Source organism: Acanthochromis polyacanthus, chromosome 13 (assembly GCF_021347895.1).
Source record: "Acanthochromis polyacanthus isolate Apoly-LR-REF ecotype Palm Island chromosome 13, KAUST_Apoly_ChrSc, whole genome shotgun sequence".
In the NCBI taxonomy this organism is placed as follows: domain Eukaryota; kingdom Metazoa; phylum Chordata; class Actinopteri; family Pomacentridae; genus Acanthochromis; species Acanthochromis polyacanthus.
This window is the reverse complement of record NC_067125.1, coordinates 3,742,759-3,755,522: the sequence shown is the minus strand read 5'-3', so window position 1 is coordinate 3,755,522 and position 12,764 is coordinate 3,742,759. Positions and strand designations below refer to the sequence as shown.

General features: G+C 38.1%; 1 protein-coding gene across 1 annotated transcript in view; it reads left to right on the top strand.

Annotated features, from left to right (window-relative positions):
• Nucleotides 1-3,858: 3,858 nt before the first annotated feature.
• The window catches only part of ostn (osteocrin), a 50,067-nt gene continuing 41,161 nt past the window's right edge, over nt 3,859-12,764 (top strand). The window contains exon 1 of the mRNA XM_051958071.1: nt 3,859-3,903. The gene's annotated coding sequence lies outside the window, so the exon portion shown is untranslated. The remainder of the gene's footprint in view (nt 3,904-12,764) is intronic.

Sequence of the window (12,764 nt, the reverse complement as noted above, 5' to 3'; positions counted from 1 at the left end):
TTCATCGCTCTCTTTGCTTTTCCAGGAAAGTCTGGACACTTAACTTGACATATTTGGACTGTTGTCATCATTCATACTCAGTTTTTACCATCCTGGGGTTATAAGATTAGCTTTTACAGGTTTAAGCGATGAACATTAGTGTGTATAAACTCGTCTTTCCCCTTCGCTAAAGGCCGAGGATGACCTGAACTCTCAGCGTAATGCCAGAACGTTTCGTCAGCCATGTTGGCTCCACAGTTTCTCAATGGCTTTGTTGTTTCTGTTACCACGCTACTGCAGGTCCTGGTCCAGGTTCGATGACTCACCTGAACTGCAGCTCCGTTTGTTTCCTACCTTAATAGCAGGTGACGTGTGTTTAGCTGAACCTCTGCTGATTCCTGACCCTCACAGCGCACCGTACGTCACTTCTGTTATTTCCACGAACACCCACAAACTCAAAGAGTTCACTCAGCCTTCAGGAAACGACAGCAACCAGACCTTGTAGATGACATAAACCCATCAATTATTAAAGGTAATAGCTGTCAGATGTATTATTAATGATAATAATTGTTGGTTGAAGCCGTGTAGATCTCCTGTGATGGAATAATGAAGCAATCTGATAGCAAACATTTAGAGGGTCTTCAAGAATCTACAGGAACCGACTAAATCCAGGTTTTTTTCTGCATAGATGTGGCACAAAGTGAGACTAAAAACTAAACATTTGAATCCTCTCTGGATGTGTTGAACCCCAGGAACCCACCAGGGAGTTTAACAAGCATCTCTTCTTTTAAAAGATCACAAAAATGTCCCCATTTACCGCCCAGAAACTTTATAAACGACAGGAATCATTGGACTTGAACCTTTCTGACGCTGCTTCAAGCTGTCAAGTCCATGAGAAAAAAATCACTAAATCTGAACTTCAAAATGTGATATTTCATCAAAGTCAGTTTATTCAACACGTCTCTGAAAAATACTCAAAAAACATAGTGTTTCCACCAAACACTGGAAAAGATAAATAAATGCAGCGTGGCTCAGAAACAGTGAACAGAGTTGTAGATCCATTCAGCATGGTGAAACATCTTTCTACTGATGATGAGCAGACTAGAGAGGAAAGTTTTCATTGTTTTAGATGCTGTAAACGTGGTGATAACATCTGTGGACACTTGGAAAACCATCCAATATGTTTTTATTTCCATTTCTGAAATTTCTGAATTCTCTATAATTCTTCGTTCTGTTTCCATCGAGGTGTTAGATTTTAGAGAAAAATGAGCCACAGTGAAGAAAAACGAGAGTTCAGAGGGTTAAATCTGTTCAGTCACAGTAAATCCGTAGAGCGAATGTCGAGTCTTTGGTAGAACCTGGACCAAGCCTCTGCTCCTTGAATCCGTGTCTCCGTGGCAACCGGGAGGAAGGTGACATCACCAGAGGTCGTCTCTAATTGGAGACCGAGCGGTTTCCGTCATTATTAGCGTGTTAAGCGTCATTAGCGTTATTAACCCAGGTGTGTTTTCTCAATGACCCAATCCCCCGTCCTCGGATGGACCCGGAGGTTGCCGGGGGCCCCGTCGCCATGGGAGGAGGGTTCTGTCGCCGCGGCAACGGCAACACAAAGAAGACGGGGCTCACATGTAGAACCGATTGGACAGCTGCTGGTCTTCGGGTTAATGTCGGTTAATGAGCTTCAGTGAGGAACCAGGAAAGATTCACTGATCACTAAAACCTAAAAATAAAGAGTTTAAAGTCATCGACTGGATCCAGAAAACAAGAATCTGAGGTGTTGGAGTTATTATTAATCGTACTGATGGATTCAAAGGACTTTCAGTCTGCAGAAACTCTGAGTACAGCTTCAACTAAACACGCTTGAAACTCTTAAAGTTCACTTATTAACGTCTGAAGTTGGTTCTCAAACACAAACATCAGTTCATCGACTCACAACAGGAATATTTTTACACAAATAATCACCAATGGTTCAGTTTTCTGTTCTCTACACATTGAGTTTTGCATCACTTCATGGTTGTTTTTTTGTGTAATTTGGGGTTTGTTTTATATCTTTCTGGCTATTTCACATTGTTTTTCATCAAAATTGTTGTTGTTTTTTTTGGTTTGTGTGTCTGTACGGCCGTGTTGCAGTTGTTTTCTATCTTTGTGGCTATTGTGCATTACTTTGGCATCACTTTTGCAGCTGTTTTGTTGTGTCTTTGCAACTGTTTTGGAGCTTTTCTCAGCAATTTTGTCATTTTTAGGCCATTTTTTGTCATTCTGTTGTAGTTATGCCGTTGTTTTGTGGGTTTGTTACTGTTTTGCCTCATTTTGTTCTTGCTTTATTCAGTGTTTTTATCTTTGTGTCTATTTTCGGCACCATTTTGGGGCTGTTTTGTTGTTGTTTTGTGTGTTTTGCAGTTGTTTTGCTGATTTCTCAGTCATTTTGTCATTTTTAGCCATTTTCTGTCACTTTGTTGCAGTTTTGCAGTCTTTTCTGTTCTTGTGTTTGTTTATTGTCAATTTTTTATGTGCTTTACAATCATTTTGTGTTTTTTATTGTTGTTCTAAGGTTGTTTGTCTTTTGTCACTTTGGGATTGCTTGCCTATTCTGTATTTATTTTGGCAGTTTTTTCCTCAGCTGTTATGTCTTTCTGTGGCCATTTTGTATCATTTTGAGGTAGTTTTGCGTATTTTGTACTTTTGTGATGGTTTTGCATCGCTCTGCTGTCATTTGTGTGTCTTTGCCATTGTTTTGTTGTTGTTTTGTGTGTCTTTGCAGCTGTTTTTTCTTTTGTGATCCTATTGCATCACTTTGTGGTGGTTTTGCATCAGTTTTCAGTCATTTTGTGTTTTCCTTTGCATCTCTTTACAGTTATTGTGAGATTGTTTGTGTCTTTGTGGACATTCTGCGTCACTTTGGGGTTGTTTTTATATCTTGATGGCCATTTTGTGTTGGATTGTGGTTGTTTTGGTGACATTTTGTGTCATTCTGCAGTTGTTTTTTGTCTTCTGGTGGTTTTGTGTCTCTTTTCCATCATTCTTCATTTTTTTGTCTCTGCGGACATTTTGCCGTCATTTTAATTTCATTTGTCTCTTTGAGGTTGTTTTGTTCTTTTGTGTTGCATATAGGTTGTTTTGTGTCCTTGTTGCTGCTTTTTTCTTCACGTTCTGCATCTTAGCAGTTTGTTGTGTCTCTGTAATAGTTTTTCTGTCATTTCAGAGTCGTTTTGATGTAGTTTTGTGTCTTGTGGCCGTTTGTGTGGATTGTAGTTCTTGGGTGACGTTTTTGGCACCTCTCTGTTGTCATTTTGCGATAGTTTTTGTCTTTGTGGTGGTTTTGCACCAGTTTTCAGTCATTTTGTGTTTTCTTTTGCATCTCTTTACAGTTATTTTGAGGTTGATTTGTTTCTTTGTGGACATTTTGTTTTGTTTTCTGGTTGTTTTGTGTTGGTTTGTTGTTGTTTTGTGTAATTTTGTGTCCACTCTACAGTTGTTTTTTGTATTTTTGTGGTGTTTGTGTCTTTTCCATCATTGTTGAGTTGTTTTGTCTCTGTGGTCATTTTGATGTCATCTTGTAGTTGTTTGATGTCTTTGTGATCTTTTTCTTTGGACCCCTAACTCTTATTTTTAGTTCATTTGACTTGAATAATTCCATTTCTTTCCATACTTTCGGTTTTGACAGTATTTTATCTGAGAAGCTCCGGACATGTGAAGACTTTCTGTTTGTGTTACCGACGGTGTTTGTGTTAAAACCCGAGCCGCGGCGTCTCCCGGGAGCTTTCATTAACAGGTAATCACCTTATGACCCGACAGAGGGCGTGATGTCATCGCAGCGGAGGCCCCGATTGGACGGAGGATTCCCAGCAGCAGCTATAAAACCTGATGTGAGGCCAGAAGAAGACAAACAGAGACGAGGCAGCCGAGGTCCAGCTCCCAGCCGAGGTAACAGACAGGAGTGTGTGTGTGTGTGTGTGTGTGTGTTGTGTGTGTGTGTGTGTGTGTGTAGATCTACATGTGTGTGTGAGAGAGACACAGGTGTGCACAGGTGTTTTATTTTATGTTTCTTCTCTAAACTTTTCCTGCCCGCAGCTTCAAATAAAAGCACTTTTTGTTGTTAATAATCATTTTTAATAATAATAAATTGAACCTGTTGTTGCACAAAATGTGTGAAGCTGGCATTATGTGTTTTATTTAAAGTTGCTGTTGGACTAAACAAATTCAGGCAATTTTGTGACTTTTGTGTTGCCAAGCTGCTGTTTTAGGTTCGCAGATTTTAAAAAACTTTCTGCAGCTTTTTTGGTGGATTTTTAAGGAATTCTTGTATCATTTGCATGATTTTTAAATTTAAAATGCTGATTTATTACGTATTTTGTATGACTTGCTGGATCTTTTGTGTGATTTTGTGATTTTAAATCCTAATTTTTGCTGATTTTAAGTGACTTGCTGGACCTTTTGCATGTTTTTGTGATTTAAATTCTGATTTGTGACTTGTTTTGTTGCTAGTATTGCTGCTGATTTGGACCATGATGTCCAAATCACCATGAAATTTTAATTTTAGTGAATTTTTTGCTGCTTCAGTAAATTAAAAAAAACACAAAAAGAATGAATTAAAAGAGCAGAAAGTAGGTTTGAAAGTAAAAATTGAAATGAAATGAAATAAAAAAACAGATTTTTCAGATTCAGGTGTGTGGAGCACCAGGGAGGAAATTTTTGTGAATGGAAGAATCTGCAGTGTGTGTGTGCGTGTGTGTGTGTGTTTGGGGGGGGGGGGATCTCACGTGCATGACTGAGCACTCAGCACCAGTGTGGGTGTGAGCACTGACGTGCACGAGACGCCCATGCATCATCAGGAATGTGTATTTGATGTTGACAAGTGTTTGTGTGTCTGTTTGCAGGAAGCAATGTGTGTGTGTTTTTTTGTGTGTGTGTGTGTGTGTGTGTGTGTCTCTCAAGAGAGCTGAATGCAGGTGCGCGCACGTCATCCAGCCGTGCATGTGACGGTCAAAAGGCGTTTATTGCGAGAGATGGAAAATGCTAAAATTAGCCGATGTTGCCGGACGATGCAGAGGATAGAAGAGTGTGTGTGTGTTTGTGTTAGGGTTGGTATCTGGGTTTCATCTGTTGTCTTTCAGTGTTATTTTTTAGCTAAAAGTGAGATTCATGGGCGCCCATATAGCTCAACGGGTTAAGTGGGTGACTCGTGTACAGGGGCTGGTCCTGACGCAGCGGCCCGGTGTTTGAGTCTCGCTTATGGCCCTTTGCTGCATGTCTTCACCCCGACTCTTCTCCCCCATTTCCTGTGTCTCCTTCACTAATGCCTGTTGATTAAAAAGCTGAAGAAGGCCAAAAAATAATATAAAAAGTTTGATTTATTCATGGATTTGGGTTATTAATGATTGATGAGTTGATCCAACGTCATTTATTTGTGGTTCGTTTTGTGTCTTTTTGGGGGCGACATACTAAACTTATGACGTTTTTTAGATATTTTGGACGATATACGAAACTATGATGTTTTTTTCAACATTTCGGACAACATACTAACTATCATGTTTTCCCCCCGTTTTGGACGACATACTAAACTATGACATTTTGGTCACATTTTGAAAAGACAGACTAAACTATGACATTTTTGGTCATATTTTGGACGACATACGAAACTATGACTTTTTTGGTCATATTTTGGACGACATACTAAACTATGACATCTTTTGGTCACATTTGGACGACATACTAACTATGACATTTTTGTCCATGTTTTGGATGACATACTAACTATCATGTTTTTTCCCCCGTTTTGGACGACATACTAACTATGATATTATTGGTCACATTTTGGACGACATACTAAACTATGACTTTTTTTTGCCAATTTTGGACGACATACTAACTATGATTTTTTTCGTCACATTTTGGACGACATACTAAACTATGACTTTTTTCGCAATTTTGGACGACATACTAAACTATGACTCTTTGGTCACATTTTGGATGACATGCTACAAACTTATGACGTTTTTGTCACATTTTGGACGACACACCTTAAACTATGACTTTTCTTGGTCACATTTTGGACGACATACTAAACTATGAGTTTTTGTCACATTTTGGACGACATACTAAAACTATGACTTTTTTTCGTCATATTTTGGACGACATACTAAAACTATGACTTTTTTGGTCACATTTTTGGACGACATACTAAACTATGACGTTTTTGTCACATTTTGGACGACATATAAACTATGACTTTTTTCGTCATATTTTGGACGACATATCTAAACTATGATTTTTTTGGTCACATTTTGGAGACATGCTAAATTATGACATTTTTGGTTACATTTTTGGACGACATACTAAACTATGACGTTTTTGTCACATTTTGGGACGACATAACTAAACTATGACTTTTTTCGTCATATTTTGGATGACATACTAAACTGACATTTTTGGTCACATTTTGGACGACATACTAAACTATAACTTTTTCGTCACATTTTGGACGACATCTAAACTATAACTTTTTTCGTCATTTTGGACGACATACTAAACTATGACTTTTTTGGTCACATTTTGGACGACGTACTAAACTATGACGTTTTTGTCACATGTTGGACGACATACTAAACTATGACTTTTTTCGTCATATTTTGGAACATACTAAACTGACATTTTTCGTCACATTTTGGACGACATACTAAACTATGACTTTTTGGTCACATTTTGGACGACATACTAAACTATGACTTTTTTGTCACATTTTGGACGACATACTAAACTATGACTTTTTTGTCACATTTTGGATGACATACTAAACTATGACTTTTTGTCACATTTTGGATGACATACTAAACTATGATTTTTTCGTCACATTTTGGACGACATACTAAACTATGACTTTTTGGTCACATTTTGGACGACATACTAAATTGTGACATTTTTGGTTACATTTTGGACGACATACTAAACTATGACGTTTTTGTCACATTTTGGACTACATACTAAACTATGACTTTTTTCGTCATATTTTGGATGACATACTAAACTGACATTTTTGGTACATTTTGGACGACATACTAAACTATTACTTTTTTGTCACATTTTGGACGACATACTAAACTGACTTTTTTCGTCACATTTTGGACGACATACTAAACTATGACTTTTTTGTCACATTTTGGAGGACATACTAAACTATGACTTTTTTGTCACATTTTGGACGACATACTAAACTATGACTTTTTCGTCACATTTTGGACGACATACTAAACTATGACTTTTTTGTCACATTTTGGACGACATACTAAACTATGACTTTTATCGTCACATTTTGGACGACATACTAAACTATGACTTTTTTGTCACATTTTGGACGACATACTAAACTATAACTTTTTTGTCACATTTTGGACGACATACTAAACTATGACTTTTTTGGTCACATTTTGGACGACATACTAAACTATGACTTTTTGGTCACATTTTGGACGACATACTAAACTGACTTTTTTCGTCACATTTTGGACGACATACTAAACTATGACTTTTTCGTCACATTTTGGAGGACATACTAAACTATGACTTTTATCGTCACATTTTGGACGACATACTAAACTATGACTTTTTTGTCACATTTTGGACGACATACTAAACTATGACTTTTATCGTCACATTTTGGACGACATACTAAACTATGACTTTTTTGTCACATTTTGGACGACATACTAAACTATGACTTTTATCGTCACATTTTGGACGACATACTAAACTATGACTTTTTTGTCACATTTTGGACGACATACTAAAGTATGACTTTTTTGTCACATTTTGGACGACATACTAAACTATGACTTTTTTGGTCACATTTTGGACGACATACTAAACTATGACTTTTTGGTCACATTTTGGACGACATACTAAACTGACTTTTTTCGTCACATTTTGGACGACATACTAAACTATGACTTTTTTCGTCACATTTTGGAGGACATACTAAACTATGACTTTTTTCGTCACATTTTGGACGACATACTAAACTATGACTTTTTTGTCACATTTTGGACGACATACTAAACTATGACTTTTATCGTCACATTTTGGACGACATACTAAAGTATAACTTTTTTGTCACATTTTGGACGACATACTAAACTATGACTTTTTGGTCACATTTTGGACGACATACTAAACTATGACGTTTTTGTCACATTTTGGACGACATACTAAACTATGACAGTTTTGTCCATATTTTGGACGACATACTCAACTATGACTTTTTTGGTCACATTTTGGACGACATACTAAACTATGACATTTTGTCCATATTTTGGACGACATACTAAACTGTGACTTTTTTGGTCACATTTTGGACGACATACTAAACTATGACTTTTTTGTCCATATTTTGGACGACATACTAAACTATGATATGATTGGTCACATTTTGGACGACATACTAAACTATGATATTTTGTCCATATTTTGGACGACATACTAAACTATGATATTATTGGTCACATTTTGGACGACATGCTAAACTATGACATTTTTGTCACATTTTGGACGACATACTAAACTGTGACTTTTTTGGTCACATTTTGGACGACATACTAAACGATGACATTTTTGTCCATACTTTGGACGACATACTAAACTGTGACTTTTTTGTCACATTTTGACGACATACTAAATTATGACATTTTTGTCCATATTTTGTACGACATACTAAACTATGACATTTTTGTCACGTTTTGGACGACATACTAAACTATGACATTTTTGTCCATATTTTGGACGACATACTAAACTATGACTTTTTTGTACATTTTGGACGACATACTAAACTATGACGTTTTTGTCACATTTTGGACGACATACTAAACTATGACAGTTTTGTCCATATTTTGGACGACATACTCAACTATGACTTTTTGGTCACATTTTGGACGACATACTAAACTATGACATTTTTGTCCATATTTTGGACGACATACTAAACTGTGACTTTTTGGTCACATTTTGGACGACATACTAAACTATGACTTTTTTGTCCATATTTTGGACGACATACTAAACTATGATATGATTGGTCACATTTTGGACGACATACTAAACTATGATATTTTGTCCATATTTTGGACGACATACTAAACTATGATATTATTGGTCACATTTTGGACGACATGCTAAACTATGACATTTTTGTCACATTTTGGACGACATACTAAACTGTGACTTTTTTGGTCACATTTGGACGACATACTAAGGAAAAGAAGAAGAAACTAGAGTAGAGAAGGAAAAGAGAAAGTAGGAAGGACATGACAGGATAAGGGAAATAATAAAGGAGGGAAAGAAAGAAAGGAGACTAAGAAAGAAAACAAGCAAAAGATTTAAGGATAGGAAATAAAGAAAGAAAAGAGGACGTTAGGAAAGACAGGAAAGGAGACAAGGAAAGGAGATGAGGGCAAAATGAAAGGGGACAAGAAAAATAGAAGGAACGAAAAGGGCACAAGCAAAGGAAAGGATCGAGGAAAGGAGTAAAAGAAAGAAAACAAGGAAAGGAGACAAGGAAAGGAGGTAAAGGAAAGGAGACAAGGATATACAGGGAAAGGAGATAAAGGAAGGAGAGAAGACATTAGGAAAGACAGGAAAGGAGACATGAAAGAAGATAAAGGAAAAGAAACAAGAAGAGAATGAAGGAAATGAGACAAGGAAATACAAGGAAAGGAGAAATGAAAGGAAATGACAGAATGAATAAAAGGAGACAAGTAAAGAAAACAAGCAAAGGATTCAGGATAGGAGATTATGGAAAGGAGAGAGGACGTTAGGAAGACAGGAAAGGATACAAGGAAATGAGGGCGGCAGGAAAAGGAGGCAATAGATTGAAGAAGGAGATGAGAAAAGAAAACAGACAGTCAAAAAAGGTCAGGAGAGGAGAGAAAGGAAAGATGTCAAGAAACAAAGGAGGAAGGAAGTGAGACAAATTACAGGAGTTGAAGAAAGAAAAGGACAGAAGACAAGTGAAAAGACAGGAAAAGAAAGGACAGAGAGGAAAGAAAGAGACGAGGAAAGAAATGAAGAGAATGGAAAGGAAGCAAGAATGGAGGATAAGAAAGAAGAGAAGAGGATGAGTGAAAGAAAAGACAGGAAATAGACGCCCGAAAAGATAGGAAAGTGATGAAGAAAGGAAGAAAGAGAAGGAGTCGAGACAGGAAGACGGGAAAGGAGACAAGGGAAGTAGGTGAGAAAAAGGAAGGATACAGGAACAAAAAGGAAAGAAGAACAAGAGAAAGAACAGAAGACATCTAGAAAGAAAGGAGACAAGAAGGAAACAAGAGGATGGTAGGAAAGACAGGGAAGGAAAACAGAAAAGGAAAGGAGAGAAGAGATGGAAATAGGAAAGACTGAAAAGAAAAGTCAGGAAAAAAGAGGATGGAAAAGAAAGGAGACGAGGAAAGGAAATGATAGAAAATGAAGGAGAGAAGAAGACAGTAGGAAGGACAGATCAAGAGAGGAGAAAAGGAAGTGAGAGAAAAAATAAAAAAGACAGGATACACAATTTGGACTGCAGCTCAGCGTCTCGTCTGTCAGATTTTCTTCTTCGCCTCCAGCTGATCCTGAAATCTGCTCCGCCCCCACACCTGCCCCCGCCCCGGCCCCTCGGGAAAAACTTCCCTCACCATTAAAATGACTTTCCATTAGCCCTTGTGGCTGTTAAGTGTCGGCGGCGGGGGCGGAGGGTTAATCACCTCCTGCTCAGCAAATAGCAGCAGTGTGAACCATATGTAGGGTCTGCTGGGAGGCTACTGGTCCGACTGGATGAGGCTACGGACAGTGGACGCTACGGAGTGTGTGTTTGTCGACAGGAGGTGTGTGTTGGAGTGTGGTCGAAGGTCGTCTCTTTGAAGCCTCTCCGCTGTCGGCTGGTTTCACACTGAGCTCTCATTTGTAGCTACTAGATCAGGACTCGGCCAATTAGACAAAGCCTCCGGCTGCCGTAGTTCACCGACACCCGACTAGGGGAGGATTACCGACCCTCTGCAGCGTCTCTATTAGCACTCTGCTGCTTTAACTTGCCCTGAATGATTTAAAACCGGGTCCTGCAGAACACCTGTAAAAAGACACCAAGCAACTACAAACAAACACAAATAACTGCAAAGATTTATAGAGTTGTCAGCAAAAGTTTACATCCAGTTGTAAGGCAGTCTTCAGTCTCCAATGACTCATTATAACTCTTTTTTTTTTTACCGTAGATCATTGAAACACTGAACCTTTTTCACCAAAACAATCTTGCATTTTGATTCTTTAGTAAAGGTCTTTTGGAATATGACAAAATCTGTTGGGTAAAAATAGACATACAGCAAACTCATCTGTTTGTCAGGATAAGTTCATGTCCAGTTGTGTGCTGCCACCATCAGAGAAAACCAACTATCACCTGCTGCTGAGGGACGATTGGTCGGATGGTCAAGAGTCAACAAAGATCAACCAAAAGCAGAGAGAGGATCCTGAAGAAGGAAGTTCTTCTAGAAGTAGAACTTAAGCTCCACTGATCACATGGACAAGCTCTGGACTGGTTTCAGATGCATGTTGAACTGGTTGGACGTTTCTTGGGCTGGTTTAGTTTTTGGTTCAGTCTGGTTACCTGGTTTTGGAATGTGATTTAAAGTAGGTTAGGACTTATTTTCTTGTGGATCTGTCCTGGATGAGACTGGTTTTACTGGTCTTGGACTTCTTTTAGGAGTAGTTTAGGTTTGATTTTGGTTCGATCTTTTCCTGGTTTTAACTTTTTCAGGTTTGGTCAGACTGTATTCTGACTGGTTCTGAACAGTTTTTTTGGACTGGTTAAGTTTAATTTGCTCCAGGTTATAGAACTTTATGGACTAGTTCGACCGTTGCAGACTGTCTTGGGTTGGTCTTTTTTTTAACCAAGAACACCAAACCACACCAACTACTAAAGCACGGAGGTGGCAGTATCATGCTCTGTGAACTGAGACTTTACACAAAGTGAGTGGAATAGTGAAGAGGAGATCACCTCACACATTCTTCAAAAGAAACCTAAAACATCAGCAAAGGTTGATGTGGGACACAGTTGAATGTTTCAACAAGACAATGAGTCCAAACTCACATCAGACGTGGTAAAGAAATGGTTCCATCAGGCTGGAATGAAGGCTCTGACTGTCTCGCCTGAATCCTGACTGAACCCATCAAGAACCTGAAGAAACAGTTAGAAAGATGACAAATTTGACATGTGTTGTCTTTCTGACTCAGACTGAGCAGTAAATATGTTAGTATAATGATACTGCCACCTCCATGCTTGATGGTAGGTATAGAGTCCAGAGGAGTCAAAGAGAAACCCAGAAGCTTGAAACTAGAAGAACCGAACTGAGGTCTAATGGACAATTTTAAACCAAATATTAGCATCTATGAATATATTTTCTTGTATAAAACTTCAGTTCCACAGAGCATGATACTGCCACCCACCATGCTTGAATGGTAGGTTTGGTGTTCTTGTGGTTAAGCCTCAATGTATCTCCTCTCTTGATCTAGTGAGTGGATCTAATGGGTTCTATTTAAACTGGCTCAAAGATCGCAGCTGTAGGCATTGGAATCACTCATGAGACGTTAAAGGTCATGAACACAGAATATTTAACTTTCCACACCTGAAATGATTATTGAAGTTTTTGTTTGTATATTTTTGACCAATGATTTTGTCATATTTCCAGAAGCTTTAACAAATCTATAAAGAACCAAATGTAGGATTGTTTTAATGTCTTTATGGCAGTAATTGACTTTAAAAGCAGAGAGTA